Raw genomic sequence first — 8,369 nt, 5'->3', positions numbered from 1 at the left:
GGGCATGAATTAATATATTTAAAGTGCTAAGTTCAAGATACACATATAGTAGGTCCACATGTTTTAGTATTCATTGTTACTGTAACTACTATGCCCATTTATTCTTACACCCATTTGTTTACATGGATGGCATAATTCAAATAACTGTGGATTTTTATTACCTTTCTACCTGTGTACATCCTGTAATCCCCCACTCTAATGTTAGGGGTGATCCCAGGTGTCACTTAACCTGCATTTATCTGCAAGTCTCACATGCCCCATCCTGTATAGCTGATGGCTCAGTCACAGTTCTGCCAGGTGATGCTCTATGGTATCTCCACATATTGCCCCTCCTCTCATCCAGGTGCAGCAACTCTTCAAGAATGAACTTTAAGTTCAAGGCTTCTAGGCTGCAGAGTGTCCTGTGTAAAGCTTGGAGAATGGCTTCCTTGAATTGGCTTTATTCTTTTGACACAGGACATAGACCCTTTACAAAGAAAATCTACCCTACCAAGCATTGGTGAGCACTGGAGAGTATTTTGGGTATTAGCACAGTTGCATCCATGCAGCAAAACACCGAATAAACTAACCATTCTTTATTCTGGTATCATTATTTCCTTCCCAAGCATTCTCCTTCCTGGTATTCATCAGTCTGACTCCTCTTTCTTCATCTCCCCTCTCAAGAACAGTTCACAGTCACTTCTGTCTTTTGTTTGATTCTTAGAATCTTGCTTACATTGGCTGCTAGGTGCTCAGCAGATCTTCAGATATGTTCTTTGACATGGAAAGTACTTCCATCAGACCAGATGTGCTAAGTGAAATGTTTCTTCATATGTTGCATGAAATAAGGCACCTCTCTCTGGGGGCATTATCTTGCTAACCCTTGCCATCAACCTTAGAGTCCACCAATGTTTTTTTTATCTCTATAACTATTTTGGATTATTTTCTGGTTCCCAGAAGCTTGTTGCTATGTGAATTTTCCTGGAGAGAAGTGGAAAAATGTCTGTTGACCCCAGATAAGGTATTGATCACAGACCAAAGAAAGGATTCTATACTTAGCTTGGTCAACCAAGTAGCTACTTGTAGGAGTATGAGTCAAGGGGTTACTTACAGGAATATAGATAACTTACCAAAAAGCATAGCCTGCTTGGGTGATGACTCATGAGAGCTGAATGACCAGAGTTCCTGCAAAAATTTTGTTGTTGTTGTTGTTTTCAGGTTTATTGAAAATCTGACAGAACAGATTCAAATGGCTCCACGTGGTGTTTTGAAATTCATCCCAACTGTAGGCTGAGTGACCTGCAGGTTGGAGAGACTGCCGAAGTCCAGAGGCGTCAGCATTTCCTTGGTGTCAGGATCCACCTCAATGATCTCCTGGTCTAGGGCTGAGACCTCAGGAACATAATTATCTCTCCTCTTTCTCTCTTCCTCCTGCAACTTGATAGAGATGCCTCTCACAGGACCTTTCTGAATCCTCTTCATGAGATGCGTGACATAGCCAGCCGGCTATCTTGTTGTGGAGTTTCTTGTTGGGGATAATGGCGATCTCCTCGCACATGTGCTTGTTGGTGTGGAAGTCATTGCCCAGGCGCGTGTAGTACTTCTCGATGATGACCCGGGCTGCTTTCTTCACAGTCTTAGTGCGAATGCAGCCCATCTTGACGGGTCCCGGTAAAAGAGTCCTGCAAAATTTTAGACAGTTCCACCAGTCAAAGAGCCTCCTCTCTACAGTGATGGTTATTGCTTTTCTAACTCTGGAGACTGAGCTTGGAAATCTTGTAGGTTTCGGGATCTTCCTGGGCCTTGTAAGTTTTATTCACTTCCTGGATCTTATGAGTCTCCCTCAAGGAGGGAATAGCTACAGAACACTAATATTTAGACCAGGACCACAATCCTCACAACAGAACAGGTACCTGCATGGTGGCAGCTAACATCACATGGCTCTGTTAGAGTTGTCTCTCTAACAGATCTTATATATCTTAAGCTATATTTGCCCTTTGAGGATACCTAAAGCAGAATAAATAGGACCTCTCCCTTTAAGAGAACACTGTCAAATGTATGGTGCTAGGCTACCCAAACTTATTGCATTTTAGAGAAATCTATGTGAGAGCATATGCCCTCAGAGAGAGCATAGAGACCATTTCTATAGATATATCTATCTTAAAAAGGAAATGGTTGGTCTGGCTGGACCCAGTCATTGTACATCTCTTCTCATAGTGATTACACAGAACAACTGCATTGCCTGGGAAATGTGCAAAAACCAAACCAAAACAAAATGTCTAGGCTTCTCCAAATCCCACCAAACCAAGTCAGAGTCTGGGGAAGTGGAAATGAAGACTCTGATCCCCCTGATGCTGATGACAGAACCCAGGGCCTCAAGCTAGGCACGTGTTCTTCACTCAGTTCAAGAATACGAGTGGTTTAAAGATAGAATTAGTAAAAAAACAAAGAAACAAACAAAAAAAACCACCAACAATAAAACTTAATGTCTCATGTAATCCAGGGTAGCCCCAAACTTTCTATGTAGTAGAGGATGACCTTGGAATTCTGATCCTTTCCCCTTCACTCCCACATGCTAGGGTTATGGGTGGGTACCCCCATGCCTGGCCTGTGAAATGCTAGGAATTAAACACAGGGCCTTGTGTACACCAGGCAATCCATCTACCAATGGAGCTGCATCTCTAGCTCAAGAGACTATGCCAAGGTCCATGGCACATGCTGAGGCCAGAGCCCATGTGGCTGGCCATGGTCCATGCTATCAACAGAAACCATGTGGGAATCCATGCTCCATATTTCAGCTGATTGTAAAGGACAAAGAAGCCCCTTTTGCAGTAGTATTTATGACTGCAGATTCACGGTTGATAAAGAGGGACATGGAAGGCTTCTGTGACAACCTCTACAGCCCCTGGGTTGAGACCTCTCCTAAGCTAGGAGGAGTGAAAAGAGGGAAGAGAAAGGTAGAGGGAGAAGGGGGAAAAGGAGAAAAATAAAGAAGGGAGGGCAGCCAAGCATTGGTGGCACACACCTTTAATCCCAGCACTCAGGAGGCAGAGGCAGGCCGATCTCTGTGAGTTCAAGACCAGCCTGGTCTACAAGAGCTAGTTCCAGGACAGCCTCCAAAGGCACAGGGAAACCCTGTCTCAAAAAACCAAAACCAAACCAAACCAAATCAACCAACCAACCAAACAAACAAACAAAACCCCAAACCAAAAAAACTTCACAGTGACAAGTATGTTGAAGTGCAACTCTCCACAAGTGAGGGCTTCTGGTGGGGTACGGGTGGGGAAGGACTCAGTTTTCTTTAAGGAGCTGGCCATTGAGAGTTTGATCATGCTCCAGTGAATATATGGACAACACAAATTGAACATTTTAAAAAAATATTCTTCTTTTTAAAAAATTGGTTATTTTTACATGTCCAAATCCAGTTATGCCAGCACCATTTGTTGAAGATGCTTTCTTTTTTTCATTGTATAAATTAGCTTCTTTGTCAAAAATCAGGTGTTCATAGGTGTGTGGGTTAATATCAGGGTTTTCAATTAGATTCCATTGGTCTATCTGTCTACTTTTGTTCCAATACCAAGCTGTTTTCAGGACTATGGCTCTATAATAGAGCTTGAAGTCAGGGATGGTGATGCCTCCAGAAGTTCCTTTATTGTACAGGTTTGTTTTGGCTATTCTGGGTTTTTTGTTTTTCCATATAAAGTCTGTGAAGAACTTTGCTGGAATTTTGATGGGGATCTTGTTGAATCTGTAGATTGCTTTTGGCAAGATTGCCATTTTTACTATGTTGATCCTACCTATCCAAGAGCATGGGAGATCTTTCCATTTTCTGGTATCTTCTTTAATTTCTTTCTTAAAAGACTCAAAGTTCTTACTGTACAGGTGTTTCACTTTTTTGGTTAGCATTACCCCAAGATATTTTATGTTGTTTGTGGATATTGTGAAGGGTGATGTTTCTCTGATTTCTTTCTCATTTCATTTATCATCTGTATATAGTAGGGCTACTGAGTTTTTTTAGTTGATTTTTAAATAAATAAATAAATAAATAAATAAATAAATAAATACAGAATGCTTTACTTTACTTTTTAAAAAAGATTTATTTATTATGTATGCAACATTTTGTCTGCATGTGTCCCTGCACGACTAAAGAGGGCACTGAATCTCATTATAGATGGTTGTGAGCCACCATGTGGCTGGGAATTGAACTCAGGACATCTGGAAGAGCAACAAGTTCTCTTAACCTCTAAGCCATCTCTCCAGCCCCTGGGTTAATTTTGTATCCTGCTACTTTGCTGAAGGATTTATCAGCTGTAGGAGTTCCCTGGTAGAGTTTTTTGGGTCACTTATGTAGACTATCATATCATCTGCAAACAGTGAAAGTTGGACTTCTTCCTTTCCAATTTGTATTCCCTTGATCTCCTTTGCTTGTATTATTGCTCTGGCTAGAACTTCAAGTACAATTTTGAAGAAATATGGAGAGACTGGACAGCCTTGTCTTGTTCCTGATTTTAGAGGAATCACTTTGAGTTTCTCTCCATTTAGTTTGATGTTGGTTGGTTGACTGTATATTGCTTTTACCATGTTTAGGTATGTTCCTGTTATTCCTGATCTCTCCAAGATCTTTATCATGAAGGGATGTTGGATTTTGTCAAAGGCTTCTTCAGCATCTAGTGAGATGATCATGTGGTTTTCTTCTTCAATTTTTTTATTAGTTCAAATCAAGAACAAGCTTGTTTCACATATCAATCCCTTCTTCTTCTCCTTTCCCTCACCCCTACCCATCCTCCCCCACCCCTGATCTACCTCCCACCCCATCCAACCTCCACTCCCCAGGCCGGGTAGAGCCCTCAATGGGGCCTCCCCAAAGTCAACCACATCATCCTGGGCCATGCCTAGGCCCTTCCCCATGTGTCCAGGCCAAGAGTGCATCCCTTCATGTGGGTTAGGCTCTCAAAGTCCCTTCTTAAACCAGGGAAGAATACTAATCCACTACCAGGGGCCCCCTAGAGTGCAGAGGCCTCCTCATTGATATCCATGTTCAGGGGTCTGGATTAGGCCTGGGAGGCCTCCCAGACAGCAGTCTGGGGTCGATGTGCTCTCCCTTGTTCAGGCCAGCTGTTTCTGTGGGTTTCACCAGCCTGGTACCTTCAATCTTCATTCCTCCCTCTCTGCAACTAAGTTCCAGAGTTCAGTTCAGTGTATATCTGTGGATGTCTGCCTCTGCTTCCATCAACTACTGGGCGAGGGCTCTAGGATGGCATAAAAAGTAGTCATCAATCTCATTTTAGGGGAAGGGCATTTAGGTTATCGTCTCCACCATTGCCTAGATTGTCACTTCATGTCATCCTTGTAGGTCTCTGGAAATCTCCCTAGTGCCAGATCTCTCCTTGGACCTAAAATGGCTCCCTCTAATATGGTATCTCTCATCCTGCTCTCCTCTATTCTTCCCCCAACTCAATATTTCTGCTCCTCCATTTCCTCCTCTCCTCTCCTTTTCTCCTCCTCTCATTCGGGCAGCTCCCTCTCCCCTATCCTCATTCTCCCAATTAGCTCAGGATTTCCTGCCCCTTCCCATTCCTGGGGTTCATGCATTTTCCCCTTAGAGTCCTTCATGTTTCCTATTTTCTTTGGTGAAGAGGATTGTAGGCTGGTAATCCTTTACTCTACATCTAAAATTCATATATGAGTGAGTACATACCATGTTTGTCTTTTTGAGATTGGGTTACCTCACTCAGGATGGTTTCTTCTAGTTCCATCCATTTGCCTGGGAATTTCAAGATTCCATTTTTTTTTTCTGAGTAGTATTCCATTGTATAAATGTACCACATTTTCTCTATCCATTCTTCAGTTGAGGGGCATCTAGGTTGCTTCCAGGTTCTGGCTATTACAAACAATGCTGCTATGAACATGGTTGAACATATGTCCTTGTTTTATGAACGTGCATTATTTGAGTATATGCCTAAGAGAGGAATTGCTGGATCTTTCTTTTCTTTTTTCTTTTTGGCTTAATTTCTTTTTTTCCAGCTTTTTAAAATTTGAATCAGAAACAGGATTGTTTTACATGACAATCCCAGTTCCCTTCTCCTACCCGTCTTCCCCCCCCCAACTGAAACCTTCTCTGTCACATATCTTTTCTGCTCCCCCTGGATGGTGAGGCCTTCCATAGGGTGTCATCAGAGTCTTTTGTATCCTTAGGGATAGGGCCTAGGCCCACCCCTGTGTTTCTTGGTTCAGGGAGTATTCCTCTATATGGAATGGGCTCCCAAAGTCCACTCCTATGCTAGGGATAAATACTGGGTTTCTACAGGAGGTCCCATAGATTTCTGAGGTTTCCTCCCAGAAACCCATGTTCCTGGAGTCTGGATTAGTCCCATGCTGGTATTCCAGGTATCAGACTGGGGAGCAAGAGTTCCCGGATGTTCAGGTCAGCTGTTTGTGTGTATTTCACCAGCCTGGTCTGGACCTCTGTGCTCTTCACTGGTCCTTCTCTGCATCTGGGTTCCAGTTCAGATCGGTGATTAGTTATGGGTGTCTGCTTCTACTTCTACCAGCTACTGGATGAAGGCATATAATCTCATAATCAGGGGAGTGCATTTAAGGTAGCCTCTCCTCCGTTGCTGAGATAGTTAGCTGGTGTCATCTTTGTAGATCTCCAGACATTTCCCTAGTGCCTGATTTCTCTGTAAACCCAAAATGTCTCCCTCTATTATGATATCTCCATTCTTGTTATCGTGTATTCTTCCCCTGACTCATATTTTCTGCTCCCTCATGTCCTCGGCATCCCTCCTCTTCTCCACTTCTCATTCTCCTAGCTTCCTCCCCCCTCTTGCCATGCTCCCAATTTTTCTGAGCAACCGACACACTGATTTCCAGAGTGGTCTTACAAGTTCGCACTCCCACCAGAAATGGAGGAGTGTTCCTTTTTCTCCACATCCTCTCCAGCATAGATTGTCATTGGTGTTTTTGATTTTAGCCATTCTGACAGGTGTGAGCTGGTATCTCAGAGATGTTTTGAGTTGGATTTCTCTGATGGCCAAGGATTTTGAACACTTTGTTAAGTGTCTTTCAGCCATTTCAGATTCCTCTGTTGAGAATATAGTTCTGCACCCCACTTTTTAATTTCATTGTTTGGTGTTTTGGAAACTAGCTTCTTGAGTTCATTGTATATTTTGGAGATCAGCCCTCTGTCAGATGTGGGGTTGGTGAAGATCTTTTCCCATTCTGTGGGCTGTCATTTTTGTCTTACTGACTGTGTCCTTTGCCTTACAGAAGCTTCTCAGTTTCAGGAGGTCCCATTTATTAATTGAAGATCTCAACGTCTGTGCTACTGGTGTAATGTTCAGGAAGCATTCTCCTGTGCCAATTTGTTCAAGGGTATCTCCCACTTTCTCTTCTAGAAGATTCAGTGTGGCTGGATTTATGGTGAGGTCTTTGATCCATTTAAACTTAAGTTTTATGCATGGTGACAGATATGGATCTATCTGCAATCTTCTGTCCAGTTGTGCCAGCACCATTTGTTGAAGATGCTATCTTTCTTCCATTATATAGATTTAGCATCTTTGTCAAAAATAAGGTGTTCATAGGTGTGTGGGTTAATATCAGGGTTTTCAATTCTATTCCATTGGTCTACCTGTCTATTTTTGTGCCAATACCAAGCTGATTTCAGGACTATAGTTCTATAACAGAGCTTGAAGTCAGGAATGGTGATGCCTCCAGAAGATCCTTTGTTGTACAGCATTGTTTTGGCTATCCTGGGTTTTTTGTTTTTCCATATAGCGTATTGTTCTTTCAAGGTCTGTGAAGAACTGTGTTGGGATTTTTATGGGTATTGCGTTAGCTCTGTAGATTACTTTTGGCAAGATTGCCATTTTTACTATGTTGATTCTACCTATCCAAGAGCATGGGAGATCTTTCCATTTTCTGGTGTCTTCTTTAATTTCTTTCTTTAAAGACTCAAAATTCTTACTGTACAGGTCTTTCACTTTTTTGGTTAGCTTTACCCCAAGATATTTTATGTTGTTTGTGGATATTGTGAAGGGTGATGTTTCTCTGATTTCTTTCTCATTTCATTTATCATCTGTATATAGTAGGGCTACTGAGTTTTTTGAGTTAATTTTGTATCCTGCTACTTAGCTGAAGGTGTTTATCAGCTGTAGGAGTTCCCTGGTAGAGTTTTTTGGGTCACTTATGTAGACTATCATATGATGGGGGAAGTTCTTCTGTGTATGTTTATCTTATTGATTGTTGGATAAAAATACTGTTTGGCCAATGAGACAGCAAGTTAGAGGGACTAGGAGTCAAAGAAGATTCTGGGAAATGTAGTAGATAAGTGGCGATCCAGGCAGGAAGTGACATAGCAAGGAGACTCATATCTAAGTGAGGAAACAGGA

At 42.2% G+C, this 8,369-nt stretch overlaps 1 pseudogene; it reads right to left on the bottom strand.

Moving 5' to 3' along the window:
- Window positions 1-1,184: 1,184 nt before the first annotated feature.
- Window positions 1,185-1,636, bottom strand: LOC100771289 (annotated as a pseudogene).
- Between the last annotated feature and the right edge of the window lie 6,733 nt (window positions 1,637-8,369).

Source organism: Cricetulus griseus, chromosome 6 (genome assembly GCF_003668045.3).
Source record: "Cricetulus griseus strain 17A/GY chromosome 6, alternate assembly CriGri-PICRH-1.0, whole genome shotgun sequence".
Classification (NCBI taxonomy): domain Eukaryota; kingdom Metazoa; phylum Chordata; class Mammalia; order Rodentia; family Cricetidae; genus Cricetulus; species Cricetulus griseus.
The sequence above is the reverse complement of the archived record's forward strand: the minus strand, read 5'-3'. Positions and strand labels throughout refer to the sequence as shown.